The sequence below is a fragment of the Triturus cristatus genome, chromosome 2_1 (genome assembly GCF_964204655.1).
Source record: "Triturus cristatus chromosome 2_1, aTriCri1.1, whole genome shotgun sequence".
Classification (NCBI taxonomy): Eukaryota; Metazoa; Chordata; class Amphibia; order Caudata; family Salamandridae; genus Triturus; species Triturus cristatus.
Window position 1 is genome coordinate 42,317,479 of NC_140581.1, and position 14,915 is coordinate 42,332,393.

The 14,915-nt window shown below is 53.8% G+C and overlaps 1 protein-coding gene across 1 annotated transcript in view; it reads left to right on the forward strand.

Annotated features, from left to right (window-relative positions):
- The first annotated feature begins 1,757 nt into the window (after positions 1-1,757).
- LOC146863681 (uncharacterized) overlaps positions 1,758-14,915 on the forward strand; it is a 301,266-nt gene continuing 288,108 nt past the window's right edge. The window contains exon 1 of the mRNA XM_085627808.1: positions 1,758-3,148. The gene's annotated coding sequence lies outside the window, so the exon portion shown is untranslated. The remainder of the gene's footprint in view (positions 3,149-14,915) is intronic.

The window sequence follows — 14,915 nt, forward strand, 5'->3', positions numbered from 1 at the left end:
AACAAACATTGAGCACAGCAAGCTCAAATCCAGCAGTCGCCATTCCTTGCAAAACACTTCTACACCCTGGGGCATATTTACGGGGTTTCGGAGTAAAGCAGTGCAGCAAATCATTTTGCTGCGCTACCCTACGCCACAGTGAAAGGCAGGAATGCGCCGTATTTATGCAAAATGATGCACTCCTGTCTTTTCCCCCAGTGCTGGTGCCGTGTCGGCAGCCTGACGCCAAAGCAAGCGCCCGTGCATGCAGGATCGTTTTTGTGCAGGATGGGACACCTTCTGGCACAAAGAGAATGCCGGGAGTCGTTGTCCTCGTTCTGTGTGCTGCAGAATGCAACACACATGGAAAGTGGAAAAAATGAGGAGAAAAATATTTCTACTCGTTACACCTCACCCTGGGAGGTATAAGGTTTTGGTGTTTCCCTAGGTTTACGCGACTTTGTAAATCTGAGGCAGCATCAAAATCCATGGGTGTTGCGTGGGAACACCCACCACCACGCCCACGGAACGCCCCCCTGGCGCAGAGTAAGGTGCGGGAGCCACCTGCACTGCCTTGCCTCACTCAATGCCTATGAGGCCATGCAGAGCCATGCAGGGTGGCTTGGCGTCACCTCATAGATATGATTCCGTACCTCTAGCACGTCCTCTGGCCAGGCGTTGCCACGGGCTATAATATAAACCGGCAGGGACCGCATAGCACTACTGGTGTGTGTGTGTGCGTGCTATCCTAGGCAAAGTCACATTCAGGCCTCAGATCACAGGTCACAACACTTACGATCTCCATGAAACAATTTCCCGCCTTTTCTATGGTCCATGCCCTCATATCTGACGTGCAGAAAGCTCCTCAAAGCTTCTCTTCTCTCTTCTCACTTGTAGCTCCTTTGCTAATGTCTGCTTGCGAACACAGTGCCAAGACCCACAGGAAGCTGGTGATTTTGCTGCTGTGGTGTTTACTGCACAATTATGATGTTGCCGCATTTTCCACATAACTGATCATCTGCTGCAAAATCACCAGTTTTCATTTTTACCCAACAGGGGCTCCTATTCAGTGGACGGTGCTTTGCAGAGGGTGACTTGTTCACCTTTCGATTACTTCCTGCTGTATTTGGGTTCTGAACTGCTACTAATGAAATGAACCTTTGCCCAGACAGTGTGTAAAAATGACAAAATAATGAACTTATAGCATCACAACATCTGATGTATTAAGCCGCATAGTATGTGTTTTCTTGCCACTTAATTTAGTCACCATTGCCCCATGATTTAGGCCTCCCCTGCAGCATAATTTCGGTAGCCCAGTCTGTACCCCAGAGAGGTTCTCACACAGTCTACTTTATAAAATCCTCTCATTTTCCAGTCAAAGAAAGATAAGCAAACCCCAGCTCCTCTTTACGAGAATAAGCAGCAGTGTGTCGGAAGACACAGGCTGGCATTTAACCTCTTGGAACACGCGGCAGAACAAACTTCGAAGGCAAAAGAGGGTGACCCCCTCCTCCCCCCCCCCCCCCCCCCCGGATACGGCGGTGTAATTTTATCTATGAGTTTATACGGGGGTGATGGGGGCTGTAGGGAGGCCGCCAGGGGCGGGGACCTGGTGATGGTGTGAAAGCCTGTGGAGGGGGGGTGGTGGGGGCTGTTTGAGCTCAGGTGGCGACAGGTGAGTTCACGTCAGTGGGCTGTCTTCACAGGCATGAGGAAGTGTCGTCTCTCCTCCTTATAAGAGCTGCTGCACTCTGCCTCGCTGCACAACTGGAGCATGCAGCTGCCTCCCTCCGAGGCTAGGATCATAGGGCACCTCTCTGCCTCCCTCTGAGGCTAGGGTACCTCTCTTCCTAAGGCTGAGGCTAGGGTCATAGGGTACCTCTCTGCCTTCCTCTGAGAGTAGGTTCATAGGGCACCTCTCTGCTTCCCTGTGAGGCTAGAGCCATAGGGTACCTCCATGACTCCGTCTGAGGCTAGGGTCTTAGGGCACCTCTCTTCCTATCTCTGAGGCTAGGTTTCGAGGGCACCTCTCTGCTTCTCTCTGAGGCTAGGATCATAGGCACCTCTCTGCCTCTCTCTGAGGCTAGGATCATAGGCACCTCTCTGCCTCTCTCTGAGGCTAGGATCATAGGCACCTCTCTGCTTCTCTCTGAGGCTAGGATCATAGGCACCTCTCTGCCTCTCTCTGAGGCTAGGATCATAGGCACCTCTCTGCCTCTCTCTGAGGCTAGGATCATAGGGCACCTCTCTGCCTCTCTCTGAGGCTAGGATCATAGGCACCTCTCTGCCTCTCTCTGAGGCTAGGATCATAGGGCACCTCTCTGCCTCCCTCTGAGGCCAGGGTCATAGGGTACCTCTCTTCCTCCATCTGAGGGTAGGTTCCTAAGACACCTCTCTACCTCCCTCTAAGGCTAGAGCCATAGGGAACCTCTCTGCCTCCCCCTGAGGCTAGGGCCATAGGTCACCACTCTATCTCCTTCTGAGGCCAGGGTCATAGGGTACCTCTCTTCCTCCATCTGAGGGTAGGGTCCTAAGGCACCTCTCTGCCTCCCTCTGAGGCTAGGGCCATAGGGCACCTCTCTACCTCCCTCTGAGGCTAGGGTCCTAGGGCACCCCTCTGCCTCCCTCTGAGTTTAGGGTCATAGGGCACCTCTCTGCCTCCCTCTGAGGCTAGAGCCATAGGGTACCTCTCTTCCTAAGGCTGAGGGTAGGGTCCTAGGGCACATCTCTGCCTCCCTCTGAGGCTAGGGTACCTATCTGCCTCCCTCTGAGGCTAGGGTCCGAGGGCACCTCTCTGCCTTCCTCTGAGCCTAGGGTCATAGGGTACCTATCTGCCACCCTCTGAAGCTAGGGTCCTAGGGCACCTCTCTGCCTCTCTCTTCGGCTAGGGCCATAGGGCACCTCTCTGCCACCCTCTGAAGCTAGGGTCCTAGGGCACCTCTCCTCCTCTCTCTGAGGGTAGGGTCGAAAGGGTACATATCTGCCTCCCTGTGAGGCTAGGGTCACGGGGTACCTCTCTGCCTCTCTCTGAGGCTGGGGTCATAGGGCACCTCTCTCATTCACTCTGAGGCTAGATTTCTCCAATACCTCTCTGCCTCCCTGGAAGACGACCGGAAGACGCCCTCAGGAGAGTCCATAAGTGATCTGCAACAAGAGCACACCCTCGCGCGTGAGTACTAAGGCAGCTGTTCTATGCACATGTGTACAACAGCATCTCTTTAATGTAAGGTCATTCTCTTCAATCCACATAAATACTAATGTTGTTTTGGTAATAACTCCCACTCATTGACACGCAATCCTGGTGGGTCCTAGCATTTATTGTACAAGCTGGTCAAGGAGGGGCGCCTTTATGGAGAGTTCAAGATTTGACTTCTCCATTTTAGTTCCTGAAGGGAGCAGCTGGCCTGTTTAGCGAAAACAAGTGAGCATTGGCAAAGCCAATAGTTTGTTTGAAAATGCTCCTTTAATAAATGTGACGTGTGTGCGTATGTGTGTGTGTGTATGAGTGTGTATGTGCATGTGTGTGTGTGACTGTGCGTGTTTGTGAATGTGTGCATGCGTGCCTGTGTGTGCATGTGAGCATGTGTGTGCATGCTTCTAAGTGTATGCACCTGTGCGTGAGTGTGTCTGGTTGCATGTGTGTGTTTGCCTGTGTGAATGTGTGCATGTGTGTGCATATGAGCGAGTGTTTGCATGCCTAAGTGTATGCACCTGTGCGTGAGTGGGTCTGGTTGCATGTGTGTGTTTGCCTGTGTGAATGTGTGCATGTGTGTGCATGTGAGCGCGTGTTTGCATGCCTAAGTGTATGCACCTGTGCGTGGGTGTGTCTGGTTGCATGTGTGTGTTTGCCTGTGTGAATGTGTGCATGTGTGTGCATGTGAGCGCGTGTTTGCATGCCTAAGTGTATGCACCTGTGCGTGGGTGTGTCTGGTTGCATGTGAGTGTGCCTGTGTGAATGTGTGCATGTGTGTGCATGTGAGCGCGTGTTTGCATGCCTAAGTGCATGCACCTGTGCGTGGGTGTGTCTGGCTGCATGTGTGTGTTTGCCTGTGTGAATGTGTGCATGTGTGTGCATGTGAGCGCGTGTTTGCATGCCTAAGTGTATGCACCTGTGCGTGAGTGTGTCTGGTTGCATGTGTGTGTTTGCCTGTGTGAATGTGTGCATGTGTGTGCATGTGAGCGCGTGTTTGCATGCCTAAGTGTATGCACCTGTGCGTGGGTGTGTCTGGTTGCATGTGTGTGTTTGCCTGTGTGAATGTGTGCATGTGTGTGCATGTGAGCGCGTGTTTGCATGCCGAAGTGTATGCACCTGTGCGTGGGTGTGTCTGGTTGCATGTGTGTGTGCCTGTGTGAATGTGTGCATGTGTGTGCATGTGAGCGTGTGTTTGCATGCCTAAGTGCATGCACCTGTGCGTGGGTGTGTCTGGCTGCATGTGTGTGTTTGCCTGTGTGAATGTGTGCATGTGTGTGCATGTGAGCGCGTGTTTGCATGCCTAAGTGTATGCACCTGTGCGTGAGTGTGTCTGGTTGCATGTGTGTGTTGGCCTGTGTGAATGTGTGCATGTGTGTGCATGTGAGCGCGTGTTTGCATGCCTAAGTGTATGCACCTGTGTGTGGGTGTGTCTGGTTGCATGTGTGTGTTTGCCTGTGTGAATGTGTGCATGTGTGTGCATGTGAGCGCGTGTTTGCATGCCTAAGTGTATGCACCTGTGCGTGGGTGTGTCTGGTTGCATGTGTGTGTGCCTGTGTGAATGTGTGCATGTGTGTGCATGTGAGCGCGTGTTTGCATGCCTAAGTGCATGCACCTGTGCGTGGGTGTGTCTGGTTGCTTTGGTTCTTCGAGTGGGTCAATGTGAGAATGAGTCAAGGATGAACGTGCATGGATGGCAGAAAGAGTGAGTGAGGGAGTGTATTGATAATTTATGAGTAAGTGCGTCGGTGAATGCAGAGATGTTACATCAACATTAAGGCCTCAATCAGTAGTTCTAATGCGGAGCTGGTGGCGGACAGAGCGAGGACTGACATCCACGCTCACCACCCATGCTAAGAACCTTGGGATCAACACCACACGCAAGCTGGACAACGGGAACACCCTCCATGCGCCTGAAGGAGCTCCACTGTCCCCCGATACACAAACAAACACAATTCAGGCTCCTCCCCCAGCTTTCAAGGCGCTACATAACAGTGGCCAGCACACCTGAACAATCGCATCCGGTTCCAAATACCTTGCTTGCCTGGGCTCGTTCTTGAACACATTCCACGAGTAGTGAAAACCAGGTCCAGCCATCGAGCCGTCTCCTACACTGCTCTCAATGCATAGAATGACCTCCCACTATACATAAGAGTCTCATTCTCACAACTTGAGAGCCGCATGAAGTTGAACAGATTGACTCACCCGCTTGTGCCAGGATACCTTCACTGGTCATAGTGCGCCCTCCTGGCGATAGTGCACACAATAGCATACCCTTCTGAACGGTCTGCGGGCGATGGGTGTCGTGGGCGCCGCCTTGAGTTGGCTCAGAAGTTACCTGATGGATCGAACCTCCAAAGTTCTGGTGGGTTCATTTGTCTCCAGCAGCCAACTCTTAGATAAGGGTGTCCCCCAGGGCTCCATTCCGAGCCCCACACTCTTTAACTTGTACGTGGCCCCTTTAGCCAGTGTGATAACAGCCCATGGCTTTGACACGGTATCGTACGCCGACCGTACGCAGTTATGAATCACGCTCAGCCCGGACTCCACTGACACCAAACTCCGGTTCAGACAATGTATGTCTGACATCCACCACTGGATGCTAAATAACCACCTGCAACTTAATGCCAGTAAAACAGAAATAATCCTTTTCGGTAAAGCACACACTCTGTGGTCAGGTGACTGGTGGCCTCCCAATCTAGGCTTTTGTCCCTCTACCAAGCCGGTAGCTCGTAATTTAGGATTGCTGATCGGCAGAGAACTTTCCATGTCCAACCACATCAGCCACTTAGCCAGCATCTGCTACGGACTAATGCGCAGCCTTCGTAAGATCTTTAAGTGGGCCCCACTGTCATCGCGCGTGCCACTGGCACAAGGATTGATCATAAACCGGCTGGATGATGGCAATGCCCTTCTAGCCTCTTTCAACGAAGAGCAACTGACCAAACTCCAGATCCTTCAAAACACGGCGGCCAGGCTCGTATGAAACCTGCCACGCGACCCCCCTCGGCTCCTAGATCGAGAGCTTTGCACGGGCTCCCTGTGAGAAAACGTATTACATTCACAATTAACTGTCTAGTTCACAAAATCCTTAACGGTCCGGGCCCCGCTACCTTGTTAATAAACTGAGAAGGTAGCACCCCTCCAGGATTCTTCAATCCGCAAATAAACATCTTCTCAGTTTATCTAAGATCCGCACCGCCAGGAAGGGCGGGAGAGCTTTCTCTTGTCTTGCCCCCACGCTGCGGAACACTCGCCCTTTTCATCTTCGAACTGAGACCAACCACAGAAAGTTCCACTAGTCTCTTAAAACGCGGATGTTCTGAGGTTGTTTCACCCCCAGTCAGCCCCCTTTCTTTTTCTCCCCATTTCCTGTTGCAGACTGGAGCTAGGAGACCCTTGGGCGATATATGCACTCAATAAAAACCCATACATACCATAGCAAACCAGATAAAATGCCCAGAAAAACGAGAATTTGTAGTTGCACGGAGTGAGAAATTCACAAAAGGAAAACAGGGGCCGGCCATTATCAGTAACTTAATGAATATTATATGAAGCTCATTACTATGGCTATTTGATGACGTACTTCAAAGCAATGTGCGCAGCAAGGGAGTTGTGTATGGTGTCTGCCTCCCAGGACGACCCCACAGGCTGGTACCCTGAATCAGTAACCCTCAGACTATGTTCAGATGTGACTCGTTTCTGTGTAAGCCTCACTGCATGGCCAGGTTTGCACAACCACTTATTATCTTACTAAGTACATATTAATGCATGCTTGGTGGAGGCAATGAATACAGAGGCCTGCACTCCCTGCGTCACACACACTGGTGTGCAGTGCTTGTGCACACCAGCTTCCTTCACAGACCTCCACTCCCTGCGTCAGACACACTTGTGTACAGTACTTGTGCACATCCGCTTCCTGCAGAGGCCCGCACTCCATGCGTCAGACACACTTGTGCGCAGTGCTTGTGCACACCAGCTTCCTTCAGAGGCCTGCACTCCCTGCATCAGACACACTTGTGCGCAGTGCTTGTGCACACCAGCTTCCTTCAGAGGCCTGCACTCCCTGCGTCAGAAACACTTGTGCGCAGTGCTTGCGCACACCAGCTTCCTTCAAAGGCCTCCACTCCCTGCGTTAGACACACTTGTGCGTAGTGCTTCTGCACACCAGCTTCCTTCAGAGGCCTGCACTCCCTGCGTCAGACACACTTGTGTGCAGTGCTTGTGCACACCAGCTTCCTTCAGAGGCCTGCACTCCCTGTGTCAGACACACTTGTGTGCAGTGCTTGTGCACACCAGCTTCCTTCAGAGGCCTGCACTCCCTGCGTCAGACACACTTGTGCATAGTGCTTGTGCACACCAGCTTCCTTCAGAGGCCTGCACTCCCTGCGTCAGAAACACTTGTGCGCAGTGCTTGCGCACACCAGCTTCCTTCAAAGGCCTCCACTCCCTGCGTTAGACACACTTGTGCGTAGTGCTTCTGCACACCAGCTTCCTTCAGAGGCCTGCACTCCCTGCGTCAGACACACTTGTACGCAGTGCTTGTGCACACCAGCTTCCTTCAGAGGCCTGCACTCCCTGCGTCAGACACACTTGTGCGCAGTGCTTGTGCACACCAGCTTCCTTCAGAGGCCTGCAATCTCTGCCTCAGACACACTTGTGAGCAGTGCTTGTGCACACCAGCTTCCTTCAGAGGCCTGTACTCCCTGCGGCAGACACACTTGTGCGCTGTGCTTGTGCACACCATCTTTCTTCAGAGGCCTGCACTCCCTGCCGCAGACACACTTGTGTGCAGTGCTTGTATACACCAGCTTCCTTCAGAGGCCTGCACACCCTGCGTCAGACACTTGTGTGCAGTGCTTGTGCACACCAGCTTCCTTCAGAGGCCTGCACTCCCTGCGTCAGACACACTTGTGCACAGTGCTTGTGCACACCAGCTTCCTTCAGAGGCCTGCACTCCCTGCATCAGACACACTTGTGAGCAGTGCTTGTGCACACCAGCTTCCTTCAGAGGCCTGCACTCCCTGCATCAGACACACTTGTGCGCAGTGCTTGTGCACACCATCTTCCTTCAGAGGCCTGCATTCCCTGCGTCAGACACACTTGTTCGCTGTGCTTGTGCACACCATCTTCCTTCAGAGGCCTGCACTCCCTGCGGCAGACACACTTGTGCGCTGTGTTTGTGCACACCATCTTCCTTCAGAGGCCTGCATTTCCTGGGTCAGACACACTTGTTCGCTGTGCTTGTGCACACCATCTTCCTTCAGAGGCCTGCACTCTCTGTGTCAGACACACTTGTTCGCTGTGCTTGTGCACACCATCTTCCTTCAGAGGCCTGCACTCCCTGCGTCAGACACACTTGTGCGCAGTGCTTGTGCACACCAGCTTTCTTCAGAGGCCTGCACTCTCGACGTCAGACACACTTGTTCGCTGTGCTTGTGCAGACCATCTTCCTTCAGAGGCCTGCACTCCCTGCGTCAGACACACTTGTGCGCTGTGCTTGTGCATACCATCTTTCTTCAGAGGCCTGCACTCCCTGCTTCAGACACACTTGTGCATAGGGCTTGTGCACACCATCTTCCTTCAGAGGCCTGCACTCCCTGCATCAGACACACTTGTGCGTAGTGCTTGTGCACACCATCTTCCTTCAGAGGCCTGCATTCCCTGCTTCAGACACACTTGTGCGCTGTGCTTGTGCATACCCGCTTTCTTCAGAGGCCTGCATTCCCTGCGTCCGACACACTTGTGTGCAGTGCTTGTGCACACCAGCTTCCTTGAGAGGCCTACACTCCCTGCGTCAGACACACTTGTGAGCAGTGCTTGTGCACACCAGCTTCCTTCAAAGGCCTGCACTCCCTGCATCAGACACACGTGTGTGCATTGCTTGAGCACACCAGCTTCCTTCAGAGGCCTGCACTCCCTGTGTCAGACACACTTGTGTGCAGTGCTTGGGCACACCAGCTTCCTTCAGAGGCCTGCACTCCCTGCGTCAGACACACTTGTGCATAGTGCTTGTGCACACCATCTTTCTTCAGAGGCCTGCACTCCCTGCTTCAGACACACTTGTGCGTAGGGCTTGTGCACACCATCTTTCTTCAGAGGCCTGCATTCCCTGCGTCAGACACACTTGTGCGCTGTGCTTGTGCATACCATCTTCCTTCAGAGGCCTGCACTCCCTGCGGCAGACACACTTGTGCGCTGTGTTTGTGCACACCATCTTCCTGCAGAGGCCTGCATTCCCTGCGTCAGACACACTTGTTCGCTGTGCTTGTGCACACCATCTTCCTTCAGAGGCCTGCACTCCCTGCGTCAGACACACTTGTGCGCAGTGCTTGTGCACACCATCTTCCTTCAGAGGCCTGCACTCCCTGCGTCAGACACACTTGTGCGCAGTGCTTGTGCACACCAGCTTTTTTCAGAGGCCTGCACTCTCTGCGTCAGACACACTTGTGCGCTGTGCTTGTGCATACCATCTTTCTTCAGAGGCCTGCACTCCCTGCTTCAGACACACTTGTGTGTAGGGCTTGTGCACACCATCTTCCTTCAGAGGCCTGCACTCCCTGCATCAGACACACTTGTGCGTAGTGCTTGTGCACACCATCTTCCTTCAGAGGCCTGCATGCCCTGCGTCAGACACACTTGTGTGCAGTGCTTGTGCACACCATCTTTCTTCAGAGGCCTGCACTCTCTGCATCAGACACACTTGTGCGCAGTGCTTGTGCACACCATCTTCCTTCAGAGGCCTGCACTCCCTGCGTCAGACACACTTGTGCGCTGTGCTTGTGCATACCCGCTTTCTTCAGAGGCCTGCATTCCCTGCGTCCGACACACTTGTGTGCAGTGCTTGTGCACACCATCTTCCTTCAGAGGCCTGCACTCTCTGCATCAGACACACTTGTGCGCAGTGCTTGTGCACACCATCTTCCTTCAGAGGCCTGCATTCCCTGCTTCAGACACACTTGTGCGCAGTGCTTGTGCACACCATCTTTCTTCAGGGGCCTGCACTCCCTGCTTCAGACACACTTGTGCGCAGTGCTTGTGCACACCATCTTCCTTCAGAGGCCTGCATTCCCTGCTTCAGACACACTTGTGCGCAGTGCTTGTGCACACCATCTTTCTTCAGGGGCCTGCACTCCCTGCTTCAGACACACTTGTGCGCAGTGCTTGTGCACACCATCTTCCTTCAGAGGCCTGCACTCCCTGCGTCAGACACACTTGTGCGCCGTGCTTGTGCACACCAGCTTTCTTCAGAGGCCTGCACTCTCTGCGTCAGACACACTTGTTCGCTGTGCTTGTGCATACCCTCTTTCTTCAGAGGCCTGCATTCCCTGCGTCAGACACACTTGTGTGCTGTGCTTGTGCACACCAGCTTCCTTCAGAGGCCTGCGCTCTGCATCAGACACACTTGTGCGCAGTGCTTGTGCACACCAGCTTCCTTCAGGGGCCTGCATTCCCTGCGTCAGACACACTTGTGCGCAGTGCTTGTGCACACCAGCTTCCTTCAGAGGCCTGCGCTCTGCATCAGACACACTTGTGCGCAGTGCTTGTGCACACCAGCTTTCTTCAGAGGCCTGCACTCCCTGCTTCAGACACACTTGTGCGCAGTGCTTGTGCACACCAGCTTCCTTCAGAGGCCTGCGCTCTGCATCAGACACACTTGTGCGCAGTGCTAGTGCACACCAGCTTTCTTCAGAGGCCTGCACTCCCTGCTTCAGACACACTTGTGCGCAGTGCTTGTGCACACCAGCTTCCTTAGCCATGCTGCTAACAGGGCCGCGCTGGCCTACAGGGCAGTCAGGCAGTGCCCGCTGGACTGGTCCGACAGGTCTGTGTGTGCTGTGGGCCTGTTTTATGGCCTGCTGGGATACAGGTTTTAGTGATTTTCCTGATCCTGATATTAAAACAAACATTTAGTGCAGCAAACTCAGATTCAGCAGCCCTCCATCCATTGCAAAACCCGCACACAGCCTGTCTTCACAGGTTCAAAACTGCACCACTCTGTAAGGTGGTGTTAGCTGTCCACCTCACTAACGGCGGCCACTTTTATATTTATTTGTGTCTGTCCCAGTCGGAGCCCGGTTGTTTGCCACGGTTGTGCCCGATGTAAATGCTGAACTGGAAATGATACTCTCGTCTGGAACTTGAAGTGGTGCCTGACAGACTCAGAGCCGCCCCCCCCCCCCCCCCCCCCCCGCCTACTCTTTGAGCACAACATGTTGTGGTCGTTTTTATGCCAAACTGTCATTACAGGACCATGTCTGCAAAGCTGCCATCCATGCGTCCATCTTTTGGAAATGCTAAAGAAAGCCCCTCCCCTCATCCCCGGAGGCCACGGACGTCCTCACCTCAGGCGTCTGTCTCTTCTGCCCAGATTGGACTCCTACAGTTCGGTCTCACTCACCCCGAACCGGCAGCTCGCCTTCCATGGGGTCTTAGGAGACAGAACCCCCCCCCTCTCTCAACACCTGTGGGAATTCCATCGGTGACCGAGACACAGGAGCTGTATTCTACAGCTCTCTGCTTCTGTACCGGGCCCTTCGGACCAGGGCCACAGGTTTATAAACAATCTCTTCGCAGAGATATTCTTTTCGCACGCTCTGATCCGTGGTTGGGGTTCACGTGGGAGGAAAACTAAACTTGGTGGAAAGTCTTTTCATTTCCTTAAGACTTCTCGATGGAACAGTTTGCCGCCATTTCTACGCTCCATTCCGTCACAGCTGATGCTAAAGCGTCTCTTTTCTCGTCCCACTTTTAATTCCTTTGCTAAAGGCCTGCTTGTGAACACAGCGCCAGGACACCCTGACTGGTTGCAGAGGCGCTATACAGGTACTCGGTGAATCAGTCAATGTTGTAGCTGCCCCATTAAATTCCGAGCAGGCTCGGCGAGAAGCTAGCGGCACATCTGCCCAGGCTGGCAGATGGACTTGAGCCCCAATGTTTCTCTGCTGAGCCTTGCAGCAGGTGAAGGACGGCTCCAGATAACCAGGGGCAGATTTACAAGGAAGGGCCGCAGCGTGGCAACGCAAGCCCTTTGGCCGCGCCACGCTGTGGCACTTCCAGAGCACAGGATTGCGACATATTTACAATAATATGTCGCATTCCTGTGCTCTCTCCTGCGCTGGCGCACAAACTGCTGCCATGCGCCGGCGCAGGCACCCTTGCACCATGGTGCAAGCCTGCGTCAAAGGGAGATTGCTTTTGTGCAGGAAGGGGCACCTTCCTGCACAAAAACAATCACTACAGGCATTTTCCTCTTTCAATGCGTGCGCGCATTGAAAGAGGAAATAACGAGGAGAAATTAAAACATTTCTCCTCGTTGCGCCTCGCTACGCCGTATTCAGACGCATTTCCAGATTTACGATTCTTCGTAAATCTAGAAATGTGTCTGGTTCCATGGGTGTTGCGTGGGAAAACCCACAGCAGCACCCATGAAATGCCCCTTTCACGCAAAGTGCTGCATGTAAAGGGGCCATATTTACAAGGACAGAAAAAGCCATGTAGGCAGGGGCGTATAACAGACCCCTGCAGCCCCTGCAGTGCGGTGGGGCCCCAAGCTCCAGGGGGCCCCCTCAGCACAGTACTCTTGCCCGAGAGCTCTTGATTGAACCCGGAGGGGGCCCCTTCACGTTCCTTGCAGGGAGGCCACCTCAATCTTCATTACGCCAGTGCATGCAGGGTGGCTTTTCCTGTCCTTGAAAATATGGAGCAGTAACATGCGCCACCAGTACGTCACAAAAAGTGATGTACTGGTGGCGCAGGGTGTTTGTAAATCTGCCCCCCAGCCTTACAGAGTTTGGAACATGAGCCCGGATACCCTCCATCTTGAAGTGTCTGTACACCAGAAACTTGTTTAACTCTTAAGTATAACTGGCCTTCATCCTTTGTCCATTTTCTCTACTAGGAAAAGGGCATTAATACTTTGTTCTCCTTGTTTATTTCCACAATTGAACCTTTCTGCAACATACCCTCTAGTTCGTCCTCACCTTTTGTTGGTCTGAGTTCAATACCAATTCTCTTGGTTGGGTGTTTTGAAAAGGAATCTCAGTAAAAGAGGAGGGCAGTATAGATTGAGTAGAGGTCGAGGGCAAGCATCCAGTTCAGGACAAGGTGAGTACGAGAACAGTTACTGGTTTTACTCCGATGAAGGTGTGAGGAAGGTTAAGATCGTTCCAAGATGGGGGGAGGTGTGGCCAACAAGATGGCCGATTAGTAGCTTTCCTTGCCAGCTCCGCCGACTCGTACAGACATATGCTTTTATCTTTCCCGTGTCGCACGACCCGACCACCTAAACTAACTCCAGGGTAGGGTGAATGTCTGCACCGTGACCTGGGAGCCTCCGAAACACCCGGGACTGCGGAGGCCGACTCCCCTGCCAGCCCAGAAAGCACCCAGAAGGTGAAGGTGCGGGCTGAAGGAGCCGGCCCCAGAGTGGGCTGTGACTTGAGAGACGCTGCGAACTGGTGATGGGGGTGCGTGGTACCCTCGCCTTGGGCCCGACCTCTTGTGAGCTCTTCCCCAGCCGGCTACCCCGTTGATGCAGTTGTAATTACCACAGGCTGAGAGAGATGGGCCCAACGCCACCGGGGGAGGTGGGGAGGAGATGATGGGCCTGAGAACACAGTCTGCGTCCCTACGCTGGTGTTCCTGATTGGCAAACAGTGAGAGCCCATTGCCGGGGTGTGGAGGTCCCTGGGGGCCACCAATGAGAAACCAGTATCACAGGGCCATACCTGGCATCGAATGCCTATGATGCTGGCTCTGACGGTACAGCGCAGGTGGCAACCCGGCCCGGGTTGGTGATGCCTATCGTGATCTGGACGAGGCACTGAGCAGTGGCGGTGTCGGCTGAGGTGCTGCCTGATGGTCATGGGAGCAGCCCTAGGGCCTAATGCTGCAGGGTCGCAGGCAAAATCCTAGAGGTGGTAATTTGTCCTGCTGCACGCTTGGCCGGGCCCGGGAGAGCCGAGGGAGGAACCTTTGTCAGCGGAGGCCTAGAAGATCATCCAGAGCTCCAGGTACCAGGGGTGGCGATGGCTAGAGTGTGCGGTGTGGTCCCCTCCGTGGAAGGAGTGTGGGAGAAGCGGGGTCCGATGGGGAAGGAGAGCCATGAGGGACCGTATCGGGCTGCTGCCTTCATCCACGCGGAGAGCTGGGGGGACTGTGAAAGAGCCAGGGACCACCTGGCCACCCCCCATTCAGAGGCAGAGTGCCTGAGCAGTTTGGTTTTGGGGTGCGCAATACACAGAGGGGAGCCACCACCGCTACAAAGTGCCTGGTGCATACCGGCCTGGACCCTTGGAAAGTGGGGGTGACACCAGTCCTCAGGGGCAGACAGGGCGCTGTGCAGGGCCCCTAACCCTCGAGTGAGGCAATGTGAAGTGGAGCCCGGAGCCCGCAGTGTGACCAACGGTCTCTGCTTCCCCTCCTCCTTATCCGCAGCAGGGAGTGGAACGGTGGGCCGGACACCACCCATTGCCCCTTTAGTGACCGGGCTGAACACCTTTTGAGAAGAGGGTGAAAGCATTGCACGATGGGCTCACAGGGTGTGACTGAGACCCATGGAAAGGCTTCCTGGTAGAAGACCGGGGGATCGCCGGCCAGACTCGTGCACAAAGATACTATATTTGCTGGCTGAACTCACGCTTCTTCTGCCCTGTGAGACAGCCTGATCTGCAGAATCTCTGCTGGGGCTCACCCAGACACTGAGGGCTGATAGAAGCCAACCACCCAGACACAATAGTTAAAG